This window comes from Lineus longissimus, chromosome 1, assembly GCF_910592395.1.
Source record: "Lineus longissimus chromosome 1, tnLinLong1.2, whole genome shotgun sequence".
Lineage (NCBI taxonomy): Eukaryota > Metazoa > Nemertea > Pilidiophora > Heteronemertea > Lineidae > Lineus > Lineus longissimus.
This window is the reverse complement of record NC_088308.1, coordinates 7,460,849-7,476,194: the sequence shown is the minus strand read 5'-3', so window position 1 is coordinate 7,476,194 and position 15,346 is coordinate 7,460,849. Positions and strand designations below refer to the sequence as shown.

The 15,346-nt window shown below is 41.0% G+C and overlaps 1 protein-coding gene across 5 annotated transcripts in view; it reads left to right on the top strand.

Annotated features, from left to right (window-relative positions):
- The window catches only part of LOC135487480 (probable vesicular acetylcholine transporter-B), a 119,315-nt gene that overhangs the window by 15,554 nt on the left and 88,415 nt on the right, over window positions 1-15,346 (top strand). The gene's annotated exons all lie outside the window — the stretch shown is intronic.

Sequence of the window (15,346 nt, the reverse complement as noted above, 5' to 3'; positions counted from 1 at the left end):
AACTTCAAGCGTAAAGTGTACACCATTTCTTTCCCTTCCAATTAGTCCTGTCTCGAAATCTAAGCTAGTCTCATTGAATTCAATTTGGATTGAAACACCTGTCGAAACTTTACTTTTCCCATTGATGGAGTCTTTCTTTATCTCTCTTAAGCAATTACCGCAAACTTGTGAGGTCATCACTTCGTTAGGAAAAAGAAAAAACTACTGCAATTTGTAACAATGTTGTTCTATCGGAAAGAAGGCTCATTACGAGCAGATCTGAGCAAATGCTTTGCTTCGTTCGTTCTGACGACAAAGACTACATTACTAAATATTTCGACCATAACATGTGATAATTGGTTACTGCTGCCATTGTCTATTGGGAACAAACTAAAAGCAACATTTAAAATTGTAAGTACTTGTTCTGAACATGTACGTTCATTAACGCGTGAAGTCAGGAGACGACTCACAACAGTCGACGTAAGTGCGGACTCGAGAATAGGACTGGACGGCATCAGCAAGCGCCGGACGGCTATGCTCCAAGTTCTGCTGTCAGACGCTTTTTTCAAAAGATGCTATACATGTATGTTATTGAACCCAATCGTGGGATATGTTTTTTTACTCCCAACACGTCCCCACATTTGATCTAATTTGCCAATGTCACAGCGTTCCATATTGCGCAAATCTTCAGCAATCAGACCATACGCAATTTCAGAGAATATAGAATTTTTCATGCGTTTTGGTATGTTTAAACGCTTTAACTGTTTAGCCACACAAGCACAAGCAAAGGTTTATGATAAAAATGTTCAGGAATATGAACACAGTGGTTGCCCCATAACCACTGAATTCAAAAAGAGGCTTCGTTTGCGCATAATGCATTTACACTGTAAAGTGCGGTTTGTTCTAAATCCGGGTATTTTAGAATACATAACACAGTGTCAATGGACACATCATACACTGGTCTTGGTCGAAGTCTGTATTTAAGGTTGCACTCTTCGCAGTAGTTGAAGAATGGAACATTATCGATAAAAATATATCTCCATGTGGCGGCCTTGTAATTGTTCCCACGAGTCATAAGAATTCAGCAGAATAATTTATTGGCGCAGAATACGAGTTGCCTCTAGCCAGTATGAAACGGTTTAGCACTTGTACTTTTCCTATGCTTTGAGCCGAGGCAGCATCTCCGAGTTCTTGGAAGACATCATTAGGAACTACATTGACGTAGCTGAAACCTTTATATTCTGCTCGAATTCATTCTCGTTGTTTTTGATACGTTAGCTTACATCTGAAATCCAGCCAACCTATTGTGAGATGGCCCAAAAGTAGTGTACCGAACTTTAAGGAGAAAATACGCCAGCTGTTTTCTTCCAACGAAAGTATAATTTTGCGAGCTTTTAGATTATTTATTTTATCTGTTGGTGCTAAAAGGTTCGTAAAAACCTGAGAGTGTGGATTTTCCTCAAAATCTCCAATGGTAAGATATTCAATGTCAACTCCCCGTTTACCCTATGTTGCCCTCAAGTGTGGTAAGTGCGCTTCATATCGCTGGTAGAGAGTTTGTATTTGTTCGAACCGAAACATTTCCACAAAAGACGTCCCGATATTTGATTAGCTGCCTTAAGTATGACATCCTCATTCTAAATTTATTGGGCTTTTTGTAGTGTTTGTTTCTACTGATAATGATATTGACCAACCGAACTCTAGTGGTACTTTATTCTGACTCAAATTTAAGATAGGCTTGTGCACGAGAGTAAAAGTCAGCTGCAGTTCGCAACAACAGAGGGTAAATTCAAGGAATAACATGGTTATGTGAGTTTATGGGTTGTTACGGCTTATGATGCAACAATCAGGGAATAATTTCATGACATCATATTATTGACATCCAATCAAATGACAGCATTTTCATCTTGCCTAAGTTTACCTGAAAACGACTTTAGCGTCTGATAGTTGTATGCAGTATTGGTAATGCTTCACTTGCTGTATACCGCGACCACCCGCCCGTATATTAGTCAGTATAGTGTCGATCCCTGCCGCTTGGCGGTTTGCTTCACACGAATCGCTTAGCTGTTACTTTTCAAATACAAATATTTTAGCTGAATTTCACGCGAATGAATTGTCCCCAATATCACCTGTTTTGTGAATAATCTCGTAACAATAGAAAATATTCGAGGGCAATGTTGTCATTGGTAAAGGATCAAATACATTTACGTTAACACCCGGATTATGATACCTGCCTTGAATATTGGCAAAGTTCTATAAGAGGCTTAGTTCATCGAACTTCACCTCGGTATGCCTAGTTACGGAAACACAAGCGCCTTTTTATCAATTTGGTAAACCAACTGCCTCTGAACCACAGACTACCAAATTTCGCGATTCGTAAAAACTTCGAAGAAGAATGAAGTTTGCGATAAGCTATCAGACAGCAAAATGGCGGATAACTTGCAGTGTCCGTTCTTCCATCTACACAGCAGCGTAATACATCTTTTACATAAAAATATCATTTTTTATAGTTATAATTGCATCCCCATCCAGCAGGAAGCGACAAGTCATCGAGTTACATACGCGTTGATAACATCTAAACTGGCTGTGTCCTCGGGGAGCCTCCGAGACAAAGAAATAAGAGAACTGGTGTCAATTGGTTTTAGTTTCTTTGCTTGGAACGATCTGTTTTCAAACCGTTTTTGTCGCGTCTAGCTTGTTCCGTGGATATCTGAAACGGGAGTTACATGAGTACGTGACACCTCAATGTAAGAGTGGGTGAAGATGGTCCTTTCGTGTGATGATATTTGGGACACGCGTTGGACACTGATAGAAACATAATGTTCTTGTTTGTAAGGTGGCTTCTACGTGTTGTCTGGCGAATGTGAAGTCGTGACAATGTGATATATTGGGTGTGTCCTGCGATGAACGGATTGGCGGTTCTGAGTTGGGTAGAGGATTGACAAATAAGCTTTATTTTAGTTTTTTATTTTAACAGTACAATGCAGTTCAGTGATACTAGTTCATACTCAAGTCAACCTCGCCAACGTAGACCTTATGATCACAGAGATACACACACAGGTGCACCACGGCATAGTCAGGATCAGCGAAACCCGTGCCTTAATTTGCTAAAATGTCGTAAATTTAGAGTAAAATCCATACACACTACTCAATGCATATTTACGATGGAGCAGGCTGAGAAACCAAGAAAAACGATTGTATCTTACCGCCAAGGGCGTGTTTTTGTCAGTTTTATGTGCTGTTTCGTATCTTAGGTGCGTTAAGGGTATCAGGCGTCAATCCGTGTAACACACAAGTAGACATTTAACCAGACAAGATGACACAAACAGGTATAAATCAGTCAGTGAAAATACCACCCCAGGAAATCATGATAACTGTATCTCCCCATCGTGTTCCCAAACTTAAATTTTGATTTCCCCGCCTGCATCAAAATGGAACATATCTCAACATACTATTTGGTCTCTTATTCGACTCTTTTCTCTCGGAAACACAGGTGATTGCGAATTTATCGAGTAGATTATAGACCGATATCTTCTCCTGAGATTTTAGATATAGATGCAGGTTTTCCGACTTAAAACCTTTCCCCTTCATTGTCAATTTTATAAGATATTGTAGACTTTAGTAAACGCCCCATTTTCGAGGGCGTCTTATTTTTGTGGTTTTCGCGAATATCTCAGATTTGCCAAAAAAATTTCCAGTTACCTGTATAAATGAAGTAAAACCATCACCAAAATCACCCCACAGCGACATTTCAATATCAAACATGACTGTTTTCACGTTCCTTTTTGAGATTTCTTTCATTATCCACTGATATGAATCTCAAGGAAAAAGGGCCTCGACACCTATTCACACCACACGTGAGAGAGCACTTAATGATGCACCTGCTTTTCTCGTTGACAATAAACTTTAACAAGTGACGTTCGCTATACATTTAATGAGTATATTAACATCGCTTTCAAAGCAAGTGAGCTAGTATAAAAATAACCCCAGAGGAAGTAATTGCAAAGTGTCAAGTAGTAATAAGTCAGAAGTGAACGCTTGACTTGTGATTCGGAAGAATAGCTCATTTATATCGCCCTGAACTTTAATGAGAGTCTGGCCCTTTTTGATGAGGAAGGCGTTGCCTCTTTTTACACAACAATGGGGATCATGGTGTGAAGCATCCTTAGATTCAGGGTTTTTCCCTACGACATCATACGAAATATCCAGAGTGGAATATTTTAAAAACCAACGTGGATGGGCGCGAAGCCTTGACAGGTTGACGTCCTCCTTGCGCAAGATCGGAACTAAATCTATTTATAACGTCAATCTGTCCCTGCTTGAAGTGGCTGCCATTGCCTCCGAATAGCCTCGACTGGGTCCAAAGGCATGCTGGACGAGGATGTACCTATCGGTCGGATCTTGCACGAAATAAGGACTATCGAATTTCCAAACATGCTTCCGCACTAGAGCAAACAGATATATCTTGTGTCAGTTATCAAAGTCTGCTTCGAAAGGTTGTTTCCGAAACGGGGAGTTTGATTCAACTTTCAGATCGCAATTTGCCCTGCATCAGTATCTCAAAGCAAGCAGTTTACAAAGAAATAACTTGAATCTGAAACCAGCGTTAGAACGTAACATTGTTTCCTGACATTTAATGTTATCGCAACCACCACATTGAAGTCGTTCTTGTAACCACTCCAGCACAATCTTGTACCTTCTTTAACAGATGGATACACTGCGAGAGATTTATCACTTGAATACGGCAAACCGTAAAACGAACTTGGAAAGTAAAGCGTTTCACACGATATCGTTTCTCACGGAGGCTTGTATGAAATCTTAGAAAAGAAGTGCTCACGCCTTTGCAATCGCGAGAAAGAAACAACATTTAAACACGATACTCGATTTCAAATTTAATGAGATTTTCTTTGTAATACACCGATGACAAGTGGGAAGTGCGACAGCGATGAGGAAAAAAGCACATATCGCATGCAAACAAGTTTTGATTCAAGTGAAACGGGTTATAAGAAGATTCTAATTGCAAGTACCAGGATTAGAAGTAATTTTGTGTGGAGGGGAGTGCTCGAGCGATCGAGATAATAAGTCCATCGATCGAGATATTTCCTGAAATTTTTTTATGTTGAAAAGAAATTAATCATTGTGATGTACTTTCCCAGCCACCGTAGAATCGAGAGGAACTAGTCTTTCTCCTCCGCCGGTGGTTACCACTGCCCAAATGCTGCACTATCGCAAAGAAAACCGGGGTTGTGATTTGCAGTGTATCTATGAGGCCCTAAAGCAGAGTAAGCTGGTATCAGCATTTTATTATTAATTGTGTAATTACTGCCGTTTTAGATGTTTGGGAAGTATTGCTAAAAGTGCAAGACACAGGACAAGATAACTACTCGTGCTGCCAGCTGGTTGTGATGCGCAAAACTCCATTATCGATTTCTTCGGATGATCCACACTTGACAAGCGATTTCTTTCAGGCGGTAAATATTTGCCGATTGTTGTGTGTTTAACTAATCAAGTGGCGGGCATATTGACAAGAGGAAGAAATGCTTGTTCTACAATAGAGAGGAAGCCGCTGAGCGCGATGTGCGCTAGTCAATTAAATGATACGCAGGGGTTTTTACGTAATAGTCTGTCATTTAAAGGCTATGTTGGTTGTCCTTTTAATTTTCGAGTGAGGCAACTGTGTTCCAGATTAGCGTGTCCAATCATCAGAATGGAAGAAGTTGGGTGTGATCAACCTCCGCACAGGGGCGCGGCAGTCGCTATTGTTGTTGTTGTTGTTGTTGTTGTTGTTGTTATTGATGGGATGGACGCTCCTTCGGCCGTAGAAATTTTCTAGAAGTCCAGAAAATCTCTAAGGTGTGATGAGCACGAGTCAATAATACGCACATGGTGGTTTTAGCTTTTACTAAGTGACCATCCGGCGTTTCACTGTTCATTACTCCGTGATTCCGCATATTTGCGCCTAGTGACGCGGATCAGCTCAATTACCTTTCATCATTCGTTGGCAAACCTTGCATCGAGTTTGGGACATCCCGTATGGCGGGTACTGTAGCCCGGGAACTGCAATTATAGTAACATACCATGATCACTATGCGCAAAGAGAAATATTTTTAAACGCTTGAAATAAAACATGGCGTGTTTGTAACATAAAGCTAAATATAGAATACATGCAGCTGTCAAAAAGACAACCTTTTAATAGTCAGGTCGATTTCTGTCATCTTTCATAGAAGACAACTTTTTTCTATTAATTAATCCGAACCCGGAATACATATTGGTATATTTTTTCCGATCGGATATACAGCCACTGACAGCGTGGTTCGGGCTGTCTGGTCGGGTAACACCATCCTAATAGCGCCTTAGCGGACAGTGACAGCTCGGCTACTGTCATGATATCTAATACTGAGCTAATAACAATTATTCCTGTCAAGAAATTGAGGGGGCCACCGGGAAATCAGGCCGTGAAAACGCCGGGGTCGAGGGAGGGGAAATTTACATACCATTAACCATTCCAGAGCCAGAGTTTATCTGGGCATATTATTCACAATGGATTCGGTTATCTCGAGGGGGAGGGGGTAAGTCTACCAATTTAACGGTTATTGCGCACTTGGATCATAAGTTGTTAATGATAGAACTGCTAATGAAGTCAATACTGATGCACACACTTTAGAGGTGATACAAATGTCGTATCAGTTGAATTTTAAAATGTCATACTGAGTGGATATAGTGCAAGCGTCGTATCAATTATATATTGAAATGTCATAGATAATGCAAGCGTCGTATATCAGCTGAATGGTGAAATGTATGGTGTCTAGGGACTCATTGTCTGTAGCACCAGTCAGAAAACTATGAGGGGGGGGGGGGAGCTCGCCCTTAGGGGTCACGTCAAAACAGAGAACTCAGAGAATTCAGGAGATTCGGGGATTCAACAAATTCAACAGACTGGCTTGGTCTGCGCCAAATACCGCTGGAGCACGGCCAGACCTGGTAATGTAGGGAATTTCCTACATCACAGATATTTATCTCTTTTTGGACATTAGGAACAAAAAAATTGGAAAATCGAACTAGAGCATATCTGCATGTATTGTAATACATTAGTGTGTTGTATTTTTACGATGAAAGCGTAATGATAACGGCTTAAATGACATGATTTTAGTCCCGTCCGCTGAATCCGTTAAATCCTCTGTTGACAAGAAACTCACCATTTCTATCGAAAGATTCTGGTTTTAACATAGCCCCACTGAGGTGACTTACCAGCGTAACAAACATAGTGATTGAATGCTTGTCGTCGACTCATGACACTGACCTCAAATTCATTAACTTTCATCAGTAGCCCAGTGGTATTGTAATCAAAACTACCGATATCACCATCTTTTAATATCCGTTTAAGGTATTTTTCATTTCCTAGTCGACTAGGAGATGTGGTATTATGTAGTATTTGAGTGCATACTGTACATTGTACTCGACGTTCACGGTGAATTGATTTCACTTTCGAATACCGGATGCCATTTCAAAAGAGGGCTTATAATGTCATACATATTTCATTCTCGGCTTTGAGGAAATGAAGAAGTATCGGAAATTTTTCGAGTCAGACAAACATCATACCTCCGTGCAACGAAGTGCAGAAATCGATTGGCTTTGCAATTCGAATCTGAAAATGGATTCGTACATGCTCTGAATTCCAACTTTTTATAAATAACCCAAATTACATGAATGTACATCAGCGTGTTTCGTGCGCTTAACTTGCATTCTATTTTGTCCCAGTGCCCCAGGATGGAATGTCAATGGGACAAGGGATTCCATTATTCGATTGTAAGCTCAAAAGCATTAAACGTTATGGAAAAAAGTCCACGAGAGTTTGTTGACAAGTTTCAAAAACAGCCGTTTTGTCCGCAGCGATAACTAACGTTGATTTTCTTTGTTAAATCCACCACATGCGCTTCTGAATCATTTGTGATCGCGTGCGCCCAGAGAAACGTCCGCATATACATCACAAGCAAGAGGTCAGCCAAAAGATTCCCCGGGTCCAACTGTATATGTGTCCGCGCTGGTTGCTCGTGGGCTCGTGCAGCATATTGAAATGTCTCACAAGCAAACATCGGTTTAAATTTCATCACTATGCCAAAGTCCATTTATAAAAACTACAACCTTGACAGTTCTTGTGACAGTTCTTGTGACAGTGCTTTATACTTTTTGCATGTTGTTCAGTACATTCATTATCCTTCTCCAACAAGGCATACCCATACTTGTCTTCCAACCTTTACCGAGCGCACCGGAAAGAATAATGTATAATTTTCCATCATTTCCTGCAATCATGCATTGAGATAGAGATATTAATGTCTCTATTATCATGATTATGCACCTCTCAAGCCGCTATCAGGACTATAACTCACGTATGACCAATCTTCCTGCTACATGGGATGACGGTATCATCGGCAAACCTGAAACATGCTCAAGATAATAGGTAGAAAAAAAGTGTTTGTTTATAAGCTGGTATCAGGCATTGATCCCCTAAATAAAAGTGCATTTCGCCCTGTGATAGTGTTCATCAAGTGTTTCGTCCATACCATGTGAAAAACTTTGTTTTTTGTTATTTTCGAAAGATTCAAGTGCCATCCCTTACAACCATGAGTGTGTTCTGTGGTGTTGCTATGTTTGTCCATTTCCCTCGACCACCACCACCACCACAACTAAACCCTATGACCGCTCTATATCGAGTATCTGGTGGGAAAAGAGATTTTCCGCCAAGGATATCGATTACCAAATAAATAGAGGTTTCTACGTTCCATTCTAGAGTGCATTTATAAATAGATATGGATGTGTGCATATGACCGTACTTTTTAATCACTCAGACTGCAAAAGATGGAAATCCAATTTCTAGTTAACAATGAAACAAAGTCATTTCTTAAGAGTCCTAAAAGCGGTAGAAAACAATTAAAAAGGTTTATCCGTTTGCACCCTGACATAAATGCCATAAAAAATGGTTTCGTAACCACGATCCAACACCGTGGTTGAACATGCCCCTTCATAAAACGTGCCCTTTGAAGAACACTGTGTTCTTAATGGAGGATTGGTTCTAAAGCTACTCAGACAACCATTGGCATGGCTCTTCATGAAATGTGTGCCGAAACTAATACAGTTGATTGACTGGACCACTAGTTAAATATTTGTACTGCATGCCGCCTGTATCGATAACACAGATCCAGCCGACCGAACCAGCTAAACCGAATATAATATTCATAGCCAAATCATCAAGACGACCATTTGATATCCACTTAACCCCAGGATATCGGCGAGATATCGTAGGGCCACCAAGTTCTAGGCATGATATACAATTCATTCATTGATTTTGGCTTTTGGTTTCAATCCTGGTAACGATCTGTTATAAGCATTCAATAACATCTCGCAAGTCCCTCTGGTTCATTTAGGCAACCGAATGTAGCCTCGATCTGCCCGTACCACATCATGATCACACTCAATAGTTAGTGGTTTTGGCCCAAAAACAAGTTACTCCCTCCCCTAACGGGTCTCGTTCTTCTTCCGACCAGCTTTCGATTTTTCTCCGGTTTCAGTCAAGCATTTCAGCCGTGTAGTCTTTGGTGGACACGAAGGGGCGATTTCACTCGGCCGGGCATGAGTAGTTCGGAACTAGGTTATCTTCACCTACTCAGCCTTCCAATCGCGCCGAAAGAACGGATGTATAGTATGTCCATGCTTTTTTCTTTTTATCATGTTTCTTCTCATTGTTTATCATCCTCGAATACCAGAACCAGTTGTTTGCTGCTCCCTCTCGCACACGTTACTGAACAGCCGGCAATCCCGACCGAAAATATGCCGAAACTTCTTTGTATATGCGCCAGTTTATACTTAGTGAACGCGGGTATTATGGTGCATATTAACATATGTTTCAGCGGTACGCAAGTCCTCTGAGAGTCTGGCCACAAATAGTCAATAACTTGGATTGCAGATCCATTTAACCATGAAATGTCCGCATCCGACCGTTAGCTTGAATCTCTGCCATGTGGATGGTTCAGCCAAACTGAGTGATTGATCACAAACCAAACCAGCGAACCAATCAAAACTGATGTGGTGAGAACACCAATTAGCACGTTCAGATTCATCCGGGTAGAAATGTGTTTCCGCTTTTGGTGGCAATGATATCCTTTATCTGTGTGGACTCACACAGAGGTGGTGATCGCACCCATTTCCACGCCTGGCACTAATATTCGCTGCTCTAAACGTGTTAAATGAAGAATGGGTTACGAACGTGCAGCTTCAATGAACTATCTGCACTTAATGAGAAGGGTTTTCTCTTGGCTTAAACAAGTTGGTGAGCTATTCCTTTCTTGTTGGAAAAAATTTAAGCAAACGATTGGTAAAAGATGTTTTGAAACGACAAGTATCTGTGTCTCATTCTGTACTCGACGTTGTGTATCGAGAGGAATAACAGTCCTCGGTATCTGCCATGAACATTTCCACGTGTAATGAAACAGTCCTTGTACATGTAATTGCTTTGTTGTTTTATCAAATTATCACATTTGAAATAACTGTACAACGACATCCAGAGCAGCAGAGCTCGTAGCAAGCAGTAGTGCAATTCTTTAAGGAAAAAGAAAGCAATGCTTATTTGCATGCGATGCGATCGCAAAGCAATGAAATCGTCATCAGTTCTCGAAATATGTGGTTTTATGGCTTCCATCCCGTCACATCTCTCATTATGATAAAACGTGCTGACACTAAATTCAGGATCAGGTAATATCAGTGATTTATCACCGGTGTGTGGCAGCCAGTTAAATATGTCAGGCGGTCATCATGCAGGTAATGATAGTAATCAGCCAGTCCTTCGGTGCGGTTATTAATACAATCACTGCCTATAAAGCTCGCGTTAAATGACACGCAAGGCTGAATGCTCTCTCACGCGACGATCCAATAAAAAGCTTCATAACTACTAAACACAGCTTCATAACTTAGCTTCGTCAGCTTTTTATCACAAGTCTATTTTGAATTTAACATAAATGCGAAGGTTTTGTTTTTATTATTTTCGTTTGTTTGCTCATGCTACGGAAGAATACCGGTAGTTTTTATTTTGAACTTCGGAGAGGACGGACGATTGAAAAACAAACCAAATATCCCCCAGGCGACCCCGATCACGTCATGGTGGTGAGCATCGCCAAAACGGCAGACTGATATTGAGAGAAGTATTTTCTCCCTGACCGAGTAAGAGTGCTTGCCCATTATTTTCCATCGGGTGTTGATGAGTCCATAAGTGTTGTTAAAAGGAAAGCAATTCTCCTCCATGGGATATATTGAATTGAGAACTTACTTCCAAATTGGCTTGATTTGGCGTTCAGGCACGGTCGAGAGGATACTTAGGCGCTAAGAGGTTCGATATATTGGAGACGCTCACTTGAACGAAACGACACTCGCATCGGAAACCGATGGAGCACCGGAAGAGCCTTTACATGGTCTGTAGTTAACCGTTGAGTGCACGTGGTAGGCAATGGCGGACGTGCCAATTGCTGCATTTTGTAAACACCCGAGGCGCCGTGGCAGAATACAAAGTAATTGCATTGTAGAATGCCCATAGTATTATCACAGTTACTGCACTCGCCATTGATGATATGGCGGGATGACAAACTTTAAGAAAGAATTATACATTTCCTCATAAAGCTATCCAACGTTTGAGTCTACTTAGGATGATAAAAAATAGAATAAACGGTTGAATATGCAGCAATGATCTAGCATGCCTTTCCTCTATCACATCATTAAGGACCAACACTTCTGAAGGTTTTTAGCTTCTGAAAAAAAACACCTTGAAGAATTTTGTACCAGGTATTTGTAGAGGTTTTTCAGGAAAAGGGTGAATTTCCAGAATCTAACAAAAATCTACGAGGTGCACATTTGTCTTGGCCGAGAAACTTAAGGGTTTTTGGAAAGCTCCAAAACCTCTATTTTAAGAGAGTTTCGACGAAGGGAATACAATGCGATTTGCCAAACATGAAGACTGACGTCTCTTTCAGAGTTGTCCATGTGATGAGGGATGATGGTGCCATGATGAGAATCACTAAGTACATTACATGGGTCTGTCAGTGGTCTTTTAAATTGTGTCTAAGCGGCATGGTTCCAGGCGTTTACAACAACTAAAAGGAATGCGAAGATTCGATTCAGCTGTCAAATGGACTATATCCATCTATTTAGCGCGAGTGAACATCATAAACATGCGAATCCCTCGTACAAACACCGAACTGGTATTTGCAAACACGCACGCTTCCTTGACTAATGTTGTGAAGATTTAGAGATTTCCTTTATTGGCTGAAGCGATAAATGTACAAGCGCGGTTAATCAATTTAAATGACCCAGGGGTGCGCACAAGCAGTTTCTTCCCCCGTGACATCCAATAACTGTTCAGATGATTAAGGAACATGGGGAAAGTTTGTCGTTAAGTGTCTTTATGACGACTGGTGATGCGCTGCAGGCGATCCTTTGCACACGTCACATGTTAGCTAGCTACGGCTGGCGGTTGAAATTTTAGTGTATTTATCGATGACAGACGAGTTCTCTGATTACTCATGTAAAGTGTGGAAGCCGAGTTTAGAATGGGTTAGCGAATGACTTGATGCGGCCATTGGGGGACCCTGAGCTATTAACAATGCAACACCTCACGGCGATTCTTCCAGTCCAGTGCATCACGTCGTCCATCCAAATTCTCTTTGGACGGCCGCGTCGATGATTGCCAGACGGCTACCCTCCACTGTGCTCTGCAAGATGATATTTGCTAGTGTTCCCTTGGCTCTCGTGACATGGCCGAACCACTTCAGCTTTTTCTTCTTGGTAACGGTTAGGAGGCTAACTGGAACTCTACAAAACCTAAGTGTAATGCATTACTGACTTGAGAAGTGTTTTTTGGTTGCCTTGAATTAACTGTTACTTCTGTAATCTATGCTGTGATGTCACCATCTCCGGATGTGAGGCTTAATGCCATTCTTGTCAATACGGCAACAAAAACACTGGCCACTTTCTATATCCCGGTTACCACGATAGATTGAAGATTAACGCCAGGAAGTTGTGTTTGGCCTTGGGCAACGCACGTAGTTTTTCCTAGTTATTTTTAAAGCTGAAACCTTCTTAATCAATGGCTACAAAGTAGCTAAGAGATAATAGCAGCTTTCTCCATTTGTCAGATAAATACTGCGGGCTCACGACAATGTTCTGTTAATCCACAGTGAAAAAGGATTACGTCCTGAGTGACCATGGACCAAGAGTTGGCAAGTTTGTTTTTTTTCATTGGAAACCATCTTTAAGGGGTTTCCGGCCAACACAAATATGAGAGCCGTAGAGGTTTTTCGGTAAATGGTCTTTGAGATGTTGAACGTTATTTCGCTGAAAAACTTATCATGTCTACGGGTGCATCATATTTGAGTTGGTCGAAAACCATTGAAGGTTCTCGAAAAGCTCAGAAAGCTTTACTTCTTAATAGTGTAGCTTAAACTTCGTCAATTTTGAGGCTTTGTGACGGTATGCATCACGTTAGCGTTGTTGAAGCAGGAACGGCATCGCCATGTCAAAAACGTATCCCCAGCGACCCCGCTTCTTTGATTGAGGGAAATAGAAGCAATGTCGGCAAGATTTGCATTAAACACTGGTCATGCCACATGGGATGGTCGCCATATGAATTCTTCATAAAGATGCAGCATCCGCGTTAAAAAGTCTGTTTCCAGTTAAGAAATGCCGATGAAGTCGATGGTAGTGTCACACAGCATAGTCCAGTAACTTCTTGCTGCAGCAGATCTATAACAGGGCTGTCAGAAAATTGTCTGGATTGACAAATGGTAAGGACGTCTGGCCCAAAGAGTAGTGTGCTTGTGCATATAGCGAAAGACACTAGCTAGCCGCCAGAAGAACGAGGAGTCCATGCATAATTAAACCTATTGCAATGTACGTATTAACCTGAATTCCAATAATCTGACTTCGGTTAATGGCGTATGAGCTGTTATTGTCTCTGCAGGCTCAATTTCCCCATGGTTTGGTTAGCATGCTTTGAGAATATTTCTTTGACCGATGTAGAAGTAAAGAATGTATCCCTGTATCCCTGGAAATCGTCTCTGGCCCAATTGCATTCTGAAGGATTATAGCAAGGATTAAGCACATTTTATAGAATCCGCTGTTCCCTATGGGACGCTCTATATCCTCGAACATTTAAATATTCTACACCTCCTGTCTAACAGAAGCCTTAAGCTGTTAAAGGGGAGGCTAAAGGCAGGAGTCGGGTTGGTCAGATTAAGTTTCACGAAATCACCGATAGGAGTCACTACTAGCGCCTGGTGACTACCATGGAGTTTGAACCCCTAGCTCCTGCTTACATTATTATGTAGGCCTACATGTACATACTGTAGTCCCCCTTTACGTCAGTGTATCTGCAATAGGACGTATGAAGAGGAATAGTACACCAGTCATATGTGTATCTGGGTCAACCGAGGAACAGAAATTTGTACGATTGAGATTGGTGTGTTTCCGTCTCCTTTGGCAAAAGCTCTTTCGCACCCCTATTCCCAAATCACCAGCGTAAGTCAGCTCCCTTATCAGTTCGATCTTAATTTAAGATTTCCTTGTGCTGCACAAAAAATTATATACTGTTTAGGAAGATTCCAAATTAAAAACACGCAGCCTCCTCCTCCTCTATCAATAATCTTGCCAATGACAGCACACAGAAGAAATGACAAAAAATATTGGAGAGCCGTCTTGTCACGAAAGTGTTAAATTGTTTCATATCCAATCTCGTGTCTTCCAGCAGTGAGCAATGTTCACTTAATAAACCAATGACAACTGGGCATGAGGTCAAATAATATTCACTTCATCATCGCAATCTCCGACATAAAAAGACTACGCCAATAAACCCGGACTTGTCCGCACGTCTCATCTACCAATTCCAAACCATGTTAATTCCCCGGTAGTTTATGGCTAATTTAAGAGAAAATTAATTGGCGTATTATCTCGCGTATTATCTGGTTTTCGTCGATATCTTTCAATCTCAAACCACATGGCAATTACGCTCTATTAGGTTTTATTCTCTGTCGATATTGCCATCAATATAAGTGAATTAAGCGACGATGAAGAAATGTACGGGATGTTTTTCGTGTAAAGGCCGATTAGTTGTAGGATTATTGTTGCATAGTCGTGGGCTTAGCCGGAGTGCTATTCAGCAAGATGGCGAGGCATTTAATTCAATTATTACGGAAATAGCAAAGGATTTCCAAGCTCCTGTATCTTTGTTTAGTTTTGATATAATACTCGTTTTATTAATATCGGTTTGCTAATTAATCCGTTTGTCTTGGATCTGAAAATAGTTACTAGTATTTATACGTTTCTTTGCCCT